Source organism: Triticum urartu, chromosome 5A (assembly GCF_056163025.1).
Source record: "Triticum urartu cultivar PI428250 chromosome 5A, HENAU_Tu73, whole genome shotgun sequence".
NCBI classification, from domain to species: Eukaryota; Viridiplantae; Streptophyta; class Magnoliopsida; order Poales; family Poaceae; genus Triticum; species Triticum urartu.
The window spans coordinates 290,695,648-290,711,751 of record NC_141877.1 but is presented as its reverse complement, the minus strand read 5'-3'; positions in this window follow the sequence as shown (position 1 = coordinate 290,711,751).

Below are 16,104 nucleotides of genomic sequence, written 5' to 3'. Positions count from 1 at the left end.
TTATGTTGTCTAACCAAACAGAATAGCAGGAGATAATTTCACATATATGATGGCTAATTAAACAGGATAGCATGACACAATTTCACATGTATGATGGCTAACTAAACAGGATAGAGTGACATACTTCAAAATATGATGACTATGTAAAGAGGATGACATGATATAACTATACGATGTGTCTATTAAAGTGGTTGGCATGCCATAAATCACAAACATGCCATCGATGGAAACATGACGGCATGATATAATTCATGGATAGAATGACATAATTAAAAATATGATGACTATGTGAACAGGATGAGATGATATAACTATATTATGTCTTTAGAAAATGGGTTGGCATGCCATAATTCAGATACATGCTATCTATGTAAACATCATGGCATGATATAATTCAAATATATGATTTATATACTAAGGAAGTGAGCAGAGGGCAATCGCATATATGATGTGTCAACTAAGGAGATGGCATTCAATATTGTGTATATGATGTAAAAACTAAGCATTGCAATACAACATATGCTTGATATGAGTAATATAACCCTGGAAAGTTTGAGCATACACCTCAGGGGGATAATAGGACTAGTCATCTGCCTCCGAATCCTCCTCTGAAGAGCTATCTGTAACCAGCAAGATATCTGCTTCACCAGGTAGCATTGTCTGCTCTGAAGACCTTGTTTTCACTCCAGATTTCTCCATCACCAATTCAAATGGCTGATGCACAGGAAGAGCAGTTGAATATACAAACATTGTCGACAATGGCAATGATAAATACAAAAAAAGGACGGCATGATATAATTCACATATATGACGCTTGGCTAAACAGCATGGCATTGCATAATTCACATATATAATGCCTTGCAATAAGATAGCATTGCATAATTCACATATATAATGTCTTGCAACAAGATGGAATTGCATAATTCACATATATGGTAATTAGACACTAAACATGTGGCATTCACACAAAGCATGTCTAAACTAAGCAAATGACATAGCAATGCAAGATACCATACGCACGATATGAGCATCATAACCCTGCCAAGTTAGAGCATGCACCTCGGGGGGAATAGGACTGGTCATCTGTCTCTGAATCCTCCTCTGAGGATCTATCTGTAACCAGCAAGACATGCGCTTCGTTAGATAGCTTTGTCTGCTCTGAAGACCTTGTTTCCACTCCAGATTTTTCCATGACCGTACCGAATGGCTGATGCACAGGAAGAATAATTGAATGTACTAAAATTGTTGACAAATTTAACACATAATAAAAAATGATGTCATGATATAATTCACATATAAGATGACTGGCTAACCAGGGTGGCATTGCGAAATTCACATATATGATGCCTGGCTAAACAAGATGGCATTGCATGATTCACATATACGATAAAGAAACTAAACAGATGGCATTGACACAAAGCATGTCTAAACTAAGAAGATGGCATCTTTAATGTATACAGTAAGCAATGCAAGGCACCATATGCATGATATTAGCTACATCAGCATGCCAAGTTAGAGCGAAGACCTCATGGGGTAAATAGGAGTGGTCTTCTGCTTCTGAATCCCCCTCATAACAGTTATCTTCCTCTTGATTACGATCCGAAATGGGTGGAGGGGGCTGCCTTTGCGCCCACCGTGGAGCGACGTCTGCATGAAATTTTATTGCCACGCAAGGCTCGTCTCCTTTGCTCTACATGTTCAGTTCCATTGTGTACAATAATTGACATGCATAGGAATAAAACATAGTGAGATTATGTAAGGAGTGCATGCACAAATCCAGAGTGATGGTAGCAAACTGTGGATAGACCCAAAACAAATGATAGCAGGCAAATAATAGCTTTAGTTAAAAAAATACAGATAATGGCTCCTTTAATGTTTGTTTGAACCCAACATGAAACTCATAGTAGACACCCGAGATTAACCAGATAGTAGACAAATAGTACTAATTGCTGCCCCAATATGTACCACGCAACCATTTAAAAACTCAAGTTTCAGCATAAGTTTGGACTTGAGTCAGAGTCTAATAGGTGAACACGATGATAAAGTAGCATGTCATCATATTAAGCAATGCATAACGTAAGCAGACACGGAAGAGTGTGACCTCTCTTGTGGACCCATGTAGTCCTCAAGGTCATATGCTCAGTTGATGATGGTAATGCAGTTGTCGTGGCTACCGACGACGGGGAAGAAGATCTGAGGCGGCGAAAGACAGTCTGGAGAGCGGATCCGTGCTATGGTGAACCCTTCCGTCTTTGGAGCAGCTGAGCTGGGGTGGAACACAGCACCGCAGGAGCAGGACAAACCACATAAGGTTTTCTTTGACACATATCTGTAACAGAAGTAATTGTGTAAGGGCTTGTTTGAATTTGAGAATTCTAACAATGCAGGGATAGGAAATAGACAGGAATAGGATAGGAATGCATGTGCAAAACAGAGAATTTAAAAACACAGGATTTCTACCAATCTGGGTGTTTGGTTCACAAGAATTGGAAGATCACGGGATGCAAAGAAGCATGGTGAGATTAAGTCAAACATAAGAAGTGTACAACCTGTTTGGCGAAGCCATGTCGATCTCAGCCTGATTGGGTTGGCCGGTGAGGATGCTCCGGCTGACTTGGCTATCGGAGGAGGGGAAGAAGATCTTAGGCGTATGGAGATGGACCCTGAGGTACTGCTTCCCTATGATGGAGGGTTTCGTCGTTGGAGCAGCTCTGGTGAGTTGTACGACGCCGAGGCTGAAGCAGGATAAGAGAGACAACATTAACCTGAGTGGAATTCTAATAGCATCTCCAATAGATGGCGTAAAATACATAACCACGAAGTGCTAGATGTATACATCAGCCGCTCATCTCTGAACTTAACTGTCGAAACTGAATTTAACTGTCGAAACTAAACTTAACTGTCGAAACTGAATTTTGCTGTCGAAACTGAATTTTACTGTCAAAACTGAACGCACTAGAGGTGAGGCTACAAGTCAGTCGACTGACTTTTTCATCTCTGGTCAGTCGATTTTGCAGCCATTGGATACAAAATCAAGGGCCTGCAGTCCATCTTCAACCTCCACCCCCTGAGCCGCCAGCCACCACCGGCCAAACAGCCGCCCCCCGCCACCCGCGGTGAGCCGCCCCGCCCGCCCCAAAAACACTCCCCACCGCCGGTCCGCCGCCGCCCCGGCCATCCCTGTAGCCCCCCCTCCCCGTGCCGAGTTTTTTCTTCGGCGATCCCCATGCCACCTCCCCACCACCGCCGGCGACCATCGCCCCCACCATGAAACCTAAGATAGATAGTGGGGTACCTCTCCGGCGAGCCCCCCTCCCCGCTACGGCTGGTTCTTCCTTAACTCCGGCAAGCCCCCCCCCCCCACCCCCACTCCCTGAAAATCGACTGATCCAAAAGTCGATTCAGTCGACTGAAGTGTAGATAAATCAGAGTAGCATCGCAAGCAAGAGCAAGAGCGAGAGCAGCAGCGCGAGCAAGAGCAAGAGCAGACCAGGCAGGGGACCGAGAGCAAGAGAAGAGAAGCAGCGCGAGTGAGAGCTAAAGTAGCAGCAACTCCTACTGATGTGGACGTCGCCACCGAGGGAGCAACACCGTGGAGGAAGTGGCCGGCGACGCCGCCGTGGATGGAGCCGCGCCGTGTTGGCTCGGGACCGAGCACCAACGGCACCGTGAGATCGAATCAAGAATAAAATGCGGCGATTAATGTGCAACCTCTTTGGTAGTGCTGATTAGGCCACAGCTTCATCCGAGGAAACAGTGATGATGATGCTCTTCCGGTGGTGCAGGTAAAGACGGTGGTGTGGGAATGGAGGTGGCACAAAAGACGAGGGGAACGTTGGGGCAGCTCCTTGGAGGTGGACGATGGGGTGGCTGAACCGGCGGGATGACCAGATCGACGACGGATCCTCATCCAGTACGGTGGATGAGGGACGTCAAGGTGTTGCTGTGGACGACATCGTCGGGGAAGAGGCTCCGGCTGGGTGTCGGACGGAGGAGGGTTTGGGGCTTCGCGGGTTTTGTCGGCTGATACGTCTCCAACGTATCTATAATTTTTGATTGTTCCATGCTATTATATTATCTATTTTGGATGTTTATGTGCTTTATTATGCACTTTTATATTATTTTTGGGACGAACCTATTAACCTAGAGCCCAGTGTCAGTTTATGTTTTTCCCTTGTTTCAGTGTTTTGCAGAAAAGGAATATCAAACGGAGTCCAAACGGAATGAAACCTTCGGGAGCGTGATTTTTGTAATGAACATGATCCAAGAGACTTGGAGTTGAAGTCAAGGAACCTTCGAGGTGGCCACGAGGCAGGGAGGCGCGCCTGCCCCCCTGGGCACGCCCCCCACCCTTGTGGGCCCCTCATGGCTCCCCTGACCGACTTCTTTCACCTATATATATCCATATACCCTAAAAACATCGAGGAACAGAATAGATCAGGAGTTCCGCCGCCAGAAGCCTCCGTAGCCACCGAAAACCAATCTAGACCCGTTTTGGCACCCTGCCGGAGGGGGGGATCCCTCTCCGGTGGCCATCTTCATCATCCCGGCGCTCTCCATGACAAGGAGGGAGTAGTCCACCCTCGGGGTTGAGGGTATGTATCAGTAACTATGTGTTTGATCTCTCTCTCTCTCATGTTCTTGAGGTGGTACGATCTTGATGTATCGCGAGCTTTGCTATTATATTTGGATCTTATGATGTTTCTCCCCCTCTACTCTCTTGTAATGGATTGATTTTTCCCTTTGAAGTTATCTTATCAGATTGAGTCTTTAAGGATTTGAGAACACTTGATGTATGTCTTGCACGTGCTTATCTGTGGTGACAATGGGATATCATGTGATCCACTTGATGTATGTTTTGCTGATCAACTTGCGAGTTCCGTGACCACGAGAACTTATGCATAGGGGTTGGCACACGTTTTCTTCTTGACTCTCCGGTAGAAACTTTGGGGCACTCTTTGAAGCACTTTGTGTTGGTTGAATAGATGAATCTGAGATTGTGTGATGCATATCGTATAATCATACCCACGGATACTTGAGTTGACATTGGAGTATCTAGGTGACATTAGGGTTTTGGTTGATTTGTGTCTCAAGGTGTTATTCTAGTACGAACTCTATGATAGATCGAACGGAAAGAATAGCTTCATGTTATTTTACTACGGACTCTTGAATAGATCGATCAGAAAGGGTAACTTTGAGGTGGTTTCGTACCCTACAATAATCTCTTCGTTTGTTCTCCGCTATTAGTGACTTTGGAGTGACTCTTTGTTGCATGTTAAGGGATAGTTATATGATCCAATAATGTTATTATTGTTGAGAGAACTTGCACTAGTGAAAGTATGAACCCTAGGCCTTGTTTCAACGCATTGCAATACCGTTTGTGCTCACTTTTATCATTAGTTACCTTACTGTTTTTATATTTTCAGATTACAAAAACCTATATCTACTATCCATATTGCACTTGTATCACCATCTCTTCGCCGAACTAGTGCACCTATACAATTTACCATTGTATTGGGTGTGTTGGGGACACAAGAGACTCTTTGTTATTTGGTTGCAGGGTTGTTTGAGAGAGACCATCTTCATCCTATGCCTCCCACGGATTGATAAACCTTAGGTCATCCACTTGAGGGAAATTTGCTACTGTCCTACAAACCTCTGCACTTGGAGGCCCAACAACGTCTACAAGAAGAAGGTTGTGTAGTAGACATCAAGCTCTTTTCTGGCGCTGTTGCCGGGGAGGTGAGTGCTTGAAGGTATATCTTTAGATCTTGCAATCGAATCTTTTCGTTTCTTGTTTTATCACTAGTTTAGTTTATAAAAGAAAACTACAAAAAATGGAATTAAGGTTGCCTCATATGCTTCACCTCTTTAATATCTTTCGTGATAATAAGGATTCCGATAATTGTGCTCAAGTGCTAGAAGAAGAATGCATTAAAATGTTTGGTACTAAATCTTTGGATGATCAGCATGATTGCAATGTTGTTAGTATGAATTCCTTGAGTATCCATGATGCTAATAATATGCAAAGCCACAAGCTTGGGGAAGCTATGTTTGATGAATATGATATTTTTTGCCTCCCAGGTTTTGATGAGCAAATTTATTATGATGATAGCATGCCTCCTATTTATGATGATTATATTGATGAAAGTGGATTTGGAGAGGTCATGACTTTATTTACTAATGATTCCACTACTTTGGAAGAGGTTCCAATTGATTATGAGAACAAAGTTGCTATCTGTGATGATTATTGTGATGACTTGTATGCTATAAATAATAATGATATCCATGAAACTTGTCATCATGACTTTAACTTTCAATTGGATTATACCTCACATGATAGTTATTTTGTTGAGTTTGCTCCCACTATTATGAATGAGAAGAATTTTGCTTATGTGGAGAGTAGTAAATTTTCTATGCTTGTAGATCATGAAAAGAATGCTTTATGTGATAGTTATATTGTTCAATTCATTCATGAAGCTACTGAAAATTATTATGAGGAAGGAACATATGCTTGTAGGAATTGCCATAATATCAAGTTTCCTCTCTATGTGCTTAAAGTTTTAAAGTTATGCTTGTTTTGCCTTCCTATGCTAGTTGATTATTGTTCCCATAAATTGTTTGCTCACAAAATCCCTATGCATAGGAAGTGGGTTAGACTTAAATGTGCTAGTCATATTATTCATGATGCTCTCTTTATGTTTCAATTCTTATCTTTTATGTGAGCATCATTGAAATCATCATGCCTAGCTAGGGGCGTTAAACTATAGCGCTTGTTGGGAGGCAACCCAATTTTATTTTTGTTCCTTGATTTTTTATCCTGTTTAGTAATAAATAATTCAGCTACCTCTGATTAGATGTGGTTTTATGTTTCAATTAGTGTTTGTGCCAAGTAGAACCTTTGGGAAGACTTGGGTGAAGTCTTTGTGATCTTGCTGTAAAAAACAAAAACTTTAGTGCTCACGAGATTAGCTGCCATTTTTTATTGGAGAGTTATATTTAGTTAATTCTTTTTGAAGATGATTAATAGACAAATTCCTAAGGTCCACCAATTTATTTTAAAATTTTATGAGTTCCACGTTTGACACAGATTACTACAGACTGTTCTGTTTTTGACAGATTCTGTTTTCTATGCATTGTTTGCTTATTTTGATGAATCTATGAGTAGTATCGGGAGGTATGAACCATAGATCAGTTGGAATACAGTAGATATTACACCAATATGAATTTAGAATGAGTTCACAATAGTACTTAAGTGGTGATTTATTTTCTTATACTAACGGAGCTTACGAGTTTTCTCTTAAGTTTTGTGTTGTGAAGTTTTCAAGTTTTGGGTGAAGATTCGATGGACTAAGGAATAAGGAGTTGCAAGATCCTAAGCTTGGGGATGCCTAAGGCACCCCAAGGTAAAATCCAAGGACACCAAAAATCCTAAGCTTGGGGATGCCCCGGAAGGCATCCCCTCTTTCGTCTTCGTTCATTGGTAACTTTAGTTGGAGCTATATTTTTATTCACCACATGATATGTGTTTTGCTTGGAGCGTCATTTTATTTTCTTTTGTTTTGCTTGTTGTTTGAATAAAATACCAAGATCTGAAATCTATAATACCTAAATAGTTCATCCCCACTAACCTATTTCTCTTAACATGCAGCCTATCCACATCAGCGATCAACATGCAACCATCCACCTAAGCTAATTGCCACATCATTAAGTTTTTTCTTTTACTTTTCTATCCTCGCAGACATCCCATGTTTTTTCTATTTATATTTACTATAGAGGGTTCCACACCGCAACGCTTCCCCGAGAGGTTCCGCATCGCACGCTTCCTCTTCCCTACCCCGTGACCTCCTTTTTCAAGTAGCACCGCCTGTGCTTCCCAATCACAACCTTCTACCTTCTTCAGATCAAACTTCTCCCCCACTTCATATTCTCCAAAGTCCATTAAATCACGGCAGTTGAAAGGGTGCAGCTCTATATTTACATGGGGACCAATGAATCGATCACATCAGAGCCAAGAACATGAGACGGCGAGGGTGAGGTCGAGCTTCAGGTCAAGGTTCAGACAAGAAGCGTGGCCGAGCGATGGCTTACCGGAGCAGCGGCCTCCTCGGTGGTCATATTCAAGCCATGGCATCCTCCTCCCGCCGGCCGCTGGACAACGTCAGGTCACACCCCGCCGCCGACTGCTGCTGCTTTTGACGCGTGCTTACCTACGGTAACATGTTCTCTGAACATTAATACTCTCCTCATTCTCGCTTACCCATGCCAGTCGATCTATCTCTTCTCCTTCGATGCAGGGCTCCACGGCCCACTATACCACGCACTACCATCATCATCCACCTAATCGGCTAGAGTGCACCACAGCAAGCAGTAGCCGCAGCCGATGGAAGTGTTGGCTTGGTCAGGAGGAGGAGGCTAGAGTGCGCTACAGCAAGCAGTACCAGTAGCCGATGGAAGTGTTGGCTTGGTCAGGAGGAGAGTTGTTGCTTTTAAAACTGCCATTCAGTATGCAGCTCTGACCTGTACTGTGTGTGTGTAGGTTAGCATTATTTCCTGTGACGCGACGGAATATAGTGTTGGAGCCATAGCTCACGCCTTTGATTTTATTGGTCCAGTTTTGAGGACCACACATTGTAGCCAGGAGACTGAGGAATTTCAACTTGAATGGAGACACAACAATGGCAAAAGATAAGATGCATATAGCATTTACTTTTAGATCTAGCCATTTGGGTTGCCCGCTGAGTTTAACTAATTATCGTTATTGTCATTGTTCCTAACTTTATGTGACATTTAATCTTGAATTATACATTGTTGAGCTAACATCATGTTCGTATATGAATGGTGACTGAGTGCTATGTCCTTGGTTTACCTGGAAAGGCCAAATACAAATCGCATTTTGGTTATGTTTCCGATAGTTGGTCTACTTATTTTCTGTTTAACTCCCATCACGGTACAGATTTGTTGGATACACTATCTTTTTCTGAAGATGATGTTTCAGTGCATCCCTTTAAAGAAATACTTAGAATTTGACTCATGAAAACTTAACTGGAATGAGCAAATTGCGAACTTTAGTGATTCAATTTTGCATGGTTTATTTTTACATTGATATGTATGCATATGTCCCCGCAGCAACACGTGGGGAATCATCTAGTTATTAAATGTTAGAGAGTCTTCACATAGTTGCATAATTATTCGACTACTCATTGATCTTCACTTATATCTTTCGGAGTAGTTTGTCATTTTCTCTAGTGCTTCACTTATATCTTTTAGAGCACGACGGTGGTTTTATTTTGAAGAAATAGATGAACTCTCATGCTTCACTTATATCATTTTAAGAGTCTCTAAACAGCATGGTAGTTTGCTTTGGTTATGAATTTAGTCCTAATATGATGGGCATCACAGAGGGATATAATAAAAACTTTCATATAAAGTGCATTGAATACTATAAGAAGTTTGATAATTGATGATTGTTTTGAGATATGAGGATGGTAATATTAGAGTCATGCTAGTGAGTAGTTGTGAATTTGAGAAATACTTGTGTTAAAGTTTGTGATTCCCGTAGCATGCACGTATGGTGAACCGTTATGTGATGAAGTCGGAGCATGATTTATTTATTGATTGTCTTCCTTATGAGTGGCGGTCGGGGATGAGCGATGGTCTTTTCCTACCAATCTATCCCCCTAGGAGCATGCGCGTAGTACTTTGTTTCAATAACTAATAGATTTTTGCAATAAGTATGTGAGTTCTTTATGACTAATGTTGAGTCCATGGATTATATGCACTCTCACCGTTCCACCATTGCTAGCCTCTCTAGTACCGCGCAACTTTTGCCGGTACCATAAACCCACCATATACCTTGCTCAAAACAGCCACCATACCTACCTATTATGGCATTTCCATAGCCATTCCAAGATATATTGTCATGCAACTTTCCACCGTTCCGTTATTATGACACGCTCCATCATTGTCATATTGCTTTGCATGATCATGTAGTTGACATCGTATTTGTGGCAAAGCCACCGTTCGTAATTCTTTCATACATGTCACTCATGAGTCATTGCACATCCCGGTACACCGCCGGGGGCATTCATATAGAGTCATATTTTGTTCTAAGTATTGAGTTGTAATTCTTGAGTTGTAAGTAAATAAAGTGTGATGATCATCATTATTAGAGCATTGTCCCAAGTGAGGAAAGGATGATGGAGACTATGATTCCCCCACAAGTCGGGATGAGACTTTGGACGAAAAAAAAGAAAGGCCATAAAAAAGGGAGAAGGCCCAAAAAAGAAAAAAAATGAGAAAAAAGGGGAGAAGGGGCAATGCTACTATCCTTTTACCACACTTGTGCTTCAAAGTAGCACCATGATCTTCATGATAGAGAGTCTCCTATGTTGTCACTTTCATATACTAGTGGGAATTGTACATTATAGAACTTGGCTTGTATATTCCAATGATGGGCTTCCTCAAAATTCCCTAGGTCTTCGTGAGCAAGCGAGTTGGATGCACACCCACTTAGTTTCTTTTGTTGAGCTTTCATACACTTATAGCTATAGTGCATCCGTTGCATGGAAATCCCTACTCACTCACATTGATATCTATTGATGGGCATCTCCATAGCCCGTTGATACGCCTAGTTGATGTGAGACTATCTTCTCCTTTTGTCTTCTCCACAACCGCCATTCTATTCCACCTGTAGTGCTATGTCCATGGCTCATGCTCATGTATTGCGTGAAGATTGAAAAATTTTGAGAACATCAAAAGTATGAAACAATTGCTTGGCTTGTCATCGGGTTATGCATGATTTAAATATTTTGTGTGGTGAAGATAGAGCATAGCCAGACTATATGATTTTGTAGGGATAGCTTTTTGTGGCCATGTTATTTCGAGAAGACATGATTGCTTAGTTAGTATGCTTGAAGTATTATTATTTTTATGTCAATATTAAACTTTTATCTTGAATCTTTCGGATCTGAATATTCATGCCACAATAGAGAGAATGACATGGATAAATATGTTAGGTATCATTCCACATCAAAATTTTTGTTTTTATCATTTACCTACTCGAGGACGAACAGGAATTAAGCTTGGGGATGCTGATACGTCTCCAACATATCTATAATTTTTGATTGTTCCATGCTATTATATTATCTGTTTTGGATGTTTATGGGCTTTATTATGCACATTTATATTATTTTTGGGACTAACCTATTAACCCAGAGCCCAGTGCCAGTTTCTATTTTTCCCTTGTTTCAGTGTTTCGCAGAAAAGGAATATCAAACGGAGTCCAAACGGAATGAAACCTTCGGGAGCATGATTTTTGGAACGAACGTGATCCAGGAGACTTGGAGTTGAAGCCAAGGAAGCTTCGAGGTGGCCACCAGGCAGGGAGGCGCGCCTGCCCCCCTGGGCGCGCCTCCCACCCTCGTGGGCCCTCGTGGCTCCCCTGACCGACTTCTTTCGCCTATATATATCCATATACCCTAAAAACATCGGGGAACAGAATAGATCGGGAGTTCCGTCGCCAGAAGCCTCCGTAGCCACCGAAAACCAATCTAGACCCGTTTTGGCACCCTGCCGGAGGGGGGAATCCCTCTCCGGTGGCCATCTTCATCATCCCGGCGCTCTCCATGACGAGGAGGGAGTAGTCCACCCTCGGGGCTGAGGGTATCTACCAGTAGCTATGTGTTTGATCTCTCTCTCTCGTGTTATTGAGGTGGTACGATCTTGATGTATCGCGAGCTTTGCTATTATATTTGGATCTTATGATGTTTCTCCCCCTCTACTCTCTTGTAATGGATTGAGTTTTCCCTTTGAAGTTATCTTGTCGGATTGAGTCTTTAAGGATTTGAGAACACTTGATGTATATCTTGCACGTGCTTATCTGTGGTGACAATGGGATATCATGTGATCCACTTGATGTATGTTTTGGTGATCAACTTGTGAGTTCCGTGACCACGTGAACTTATGCATAGGGGTTGGCACACGTTTTCGTCTTGACTCTCCGGTAGAAACTTTGGGGCACTCTTTGAAGTACCTTGTGTTGGTTGAATAGATGAATCTGAGATTGTGTGATGCATATCGTATAATCATATCCACAGATACTTGAGGTGACATCGGAGTATCTAGGTGACATTAGGGTTTTGGTTGATTTGTGTCTCAAGGTGTTATTCTAGTACGAACTCTATGATAGATCGAACGGAAAGAATAGCTTCATGTTATTTTACTATGGACTCTTGAATAGATCGATCAGAAAGGGTAACTTAGAGGTGGTTTCGTACCCTACAATAATCTCTTCATTTGTTCTCCGCTATTAGTGACTTTGGAGTGACTCTTTGTTGCATGTTGAGGGATAGTTATATGATCCAATTATGTTATTATTGTTGAGAGAACTTGCACTAGTGAAAGTATGAACCCTAGGCCTTGTTTAAACGCATTGCAATACCATTTGTGCTCACTTTTATCATTAGTTACCTTGCTGTTTTTATATTTTCAGATTACAAAAACCTATATCTACTATCCATATTGCACTTTTATCACCATCTCTTCGCCGAACTAGTGCACCTATACAATTTACCATTGTATTGGGTGTGTTGGGGAGACAAGAGACTCTTTGTTATTTGGTTGCAGGGTTGTTTGAGAGAGACCATCTTCATCCTACGCCTCCCACGGATTGATAAACCTTAGGTCATCCACTTGAGGGAAATTTGCTACTGTCCTACAAACCTCTGCACTTGGAGGCCCAACAACGTCTACAAGAAGAAGGTTGTGTAGTAGACATCACCGGCCTCGGTGTACGAATGGGTGGGCGGATGGGATGGGAGTGGGGAACCATGGCTTAGGGATGCGCTTGTCCGAAATGTGGGGTAAGTTACGAAAGTACCCCCACCGATTTGAGGCGGTTCTTTCGGTTCAGGGGTATCATGGGCATTTCGCGTGTTGGGATTTCACAGGAGGTGGGAGTTTGCGCGCGCGTTGTAATTTTGGAATAGCAAGGCGCGGGTTGAGATGGAGGGAGTTTTTGGAGCACAACGAGACAAAGATATATCTTAAATATTTCGGGCTAACAAGGCGCGGGTTGAAGAGGCAGGAGTTTCATAGCACGATAGACAGAGACGCTAGCTTGAAATTTCGGCATAACAAGGCGCGGCTTGAAATTTCGGGAGAACAAGCTTAACGTGTACCAAAAAAGACAATTTAGACTAGTATGATATACTACGTACAATGTGTTTAACACGCACAACACACACGTAGACACCATTTAGACTAGTAAGGTACACATGCATTGCACGCATGAGATTTGACAACCAAATTATGAATAAATACCACATTATAGCATGTAAGATTTGATTCATATATGCATGATGTAGATGTTCGTTTAATTCTTATAGTTCATTTAATTCAAAATCATCTAGTTTTTATAAGAAAGCTGATCTGTTTTAAGATTCATGGAATTGTGTGTTGTAAGGCATAAAGTAAAAAACAACTCATGTAGAAAAACATTTGGGCAATTCTGATACGGAAGATTCTAGAACAAAGAAGAAGTGCTTTTGCTTTTAGGTTTGTGCATTATGCTTAAGTTCAACCATAGAGTCTTCTAGATTGTACATGTGGAAAAATCTGGTGGAATCTAGATGATATCCAACGGCCAGTAGTGCTCAAATTTGAGAGCTCTGCACCATCGGATTGGCCTCATCCAACGACCATCTTTCAAAGTTAAAGTTATCCGCACACTATAAAAAAATATAAAATATAATATATATATAGGGGTATAGATATAGATATGTGATGCGAAAGCCACCCATCATCTCCAATTAAAATAGTGTGTCCATGCACGGATGCAATGTGGCCAAACGATGTCTGCCATCGATATCTCATATTCAAACCAATCTGACCTTGTTCAATGTGTATACATTGCAACATGCTCGTTTCCAAACCACACCGCGCAGATCTCTGTTATATTCATGCATGCATGGGTTTCAAACATCATGATCTCTTATTCAAATATTTGAATTCAACTTTACATTGATTATGACCGCACCTTGTCTTTTACACCCACACATTGGTCTTCTCTTTATAATTGTACCACTAACTTTCTCTCGTGCATGCATGCACACACACTACCAGTCGGCATTATCCATCGCACACATGCAATCTTTTTCTTTAGGTTGGTCTCCCATGAAGGCACACACACACATCCCCCTCTCCATCGTATCGTGCATTCTTTATCTCTCATGTGCATGCGCAGCGATCGATGTTCCTCTATGTGTGTGTGTGTGTGGCTAGGTCTTTCATAGTTTTCCACATAAACCGATCAATCTATATATCTAGTGAGGTCTCACCCTCTTTCCCACGTCCACATTGATCAATCTATACCTCTCTATATAGGATTACATATATAGCTAATACACCCACATTAATTATATATCCAACGCCGCCTCTCATCATCCATGCCTTCCGCTTCATCTCTCATACGTGCGCACAATGGCGAAGACAGGGGGCAGCAAGGGCCCTGCCCCCCCCTAACATCACTATATATCAAGGCTAATATGAATGTGATCATTAGACAATTTCTGGTAAAAATGGTTTAAGTTGATGAATTGGCCCTCCTCGTAAAGGATTAGCAATGCTTGGCCCCCTAGCTCATGGGACATTTTTCATGGCTCCGCCACTGCGCGCAACAACGCACGTTCTCGCCCCCTCTCTCTAAATATCAATCTCGCAGTTGAGCACTCCTTCATAGTCTCCCTCCACTCAGCCCCTCACACCATCTTCTAGCCCCCACCGGATTTTGCCACATGTACAATCTAGCAGACTCCATGGTTGAGCTTAAGCATAATGCACAAATCTCAAAACAACAGTGGTTCTCCTTTGTTCTAGAATCTTTCGTATCATAACTGCCCAAACTTTTTTCTAGTTGAATTGCCATTATTTGTTTTTACTTTATGCTTTACAACACACAATTCCATGAATCATAAAATAGATTAAGGGCTTCTTTGATTCAAAGGATTCTCGAAGGAATTTTGGAGGATTCTTATCCTTAGGAATTTTTCCTATCTTGGTTGTTTGATTCGTAGGATTGTAAACCATAGGAATTTTTCCATATGATTCATTTGCACAAGATTTCATAGGAAACATCCCATCCACTCAAACCTCTTTGAAAGAATTCTGCATTTTTTCTATGCACAATCAAACACTCGTACCATCTTGTAGGATTCAAGAGGACATTCCACTCTAATCCCATGTTCTTCCTATTCCCGCGTTTTGGAAATCCTACGAATCAAAGAGGCCCTAGGTTTTTTATAAAAACTAATTGATTTTGAATGAGATGAACTATAAGAATTAAACGAAGGTCTACATCAGGCATATATGACTCAGAGCTTACATGCTACAGTGTGGTATTTATTCGTAATTTGGTTGCAAAATCTGACGCGTGCAATGCACGTGTACCTTACTAGTACTTCAATTATGTGCAAAACACAATGGCACGCTACACAGTGTCCCTCTTACAGTTCATGAAGCCATGTGGCACATGTGGAGGCGTTGTCGCGACATCCTCCCACATTTATGGTTAAAATGTGACACTAAATACGACTAGTAAGTAGTACAGTAGCAGTACTAGTATTTGACCGCACATGTCACCTTCTCTACGAGGCATGAATAGAACAATGCTAAAAATGAGATGACTAGCAAATTAGATCATTCTTTATCGCCAATAGAACAATGCCTCTTGCTAGTAATATATAATAAGAGTAGAGAGTAGAGGATATGGCACTGGGCTGCCGTGTTTCGTGCTCCTCCGTCGTACTCTAGTGGAAAACTTGAGTATACCGCACGGTTCTTTGCTCCTCCTCAGGTCGCCGACACATTTATATGAGCAGTCAAATCATAAAGCCCCGCCTTCCAACAGTAATGAGCTGTCAAATCACAAAGGCCCTCGCCTCTCGTGAAAAAGGACCAAGCTAGACTGTCCCGCCCTCTAGGCTTTTGAAAAAAAGTATACATTTGTACAGTAGTAGTATCGATGGATAGCGCCATGGAGCAAAACTAACAAGATGTAATTAAAGAAAAAAGGTGGTACATATAGAGAGCGCTCATCGCCAAATT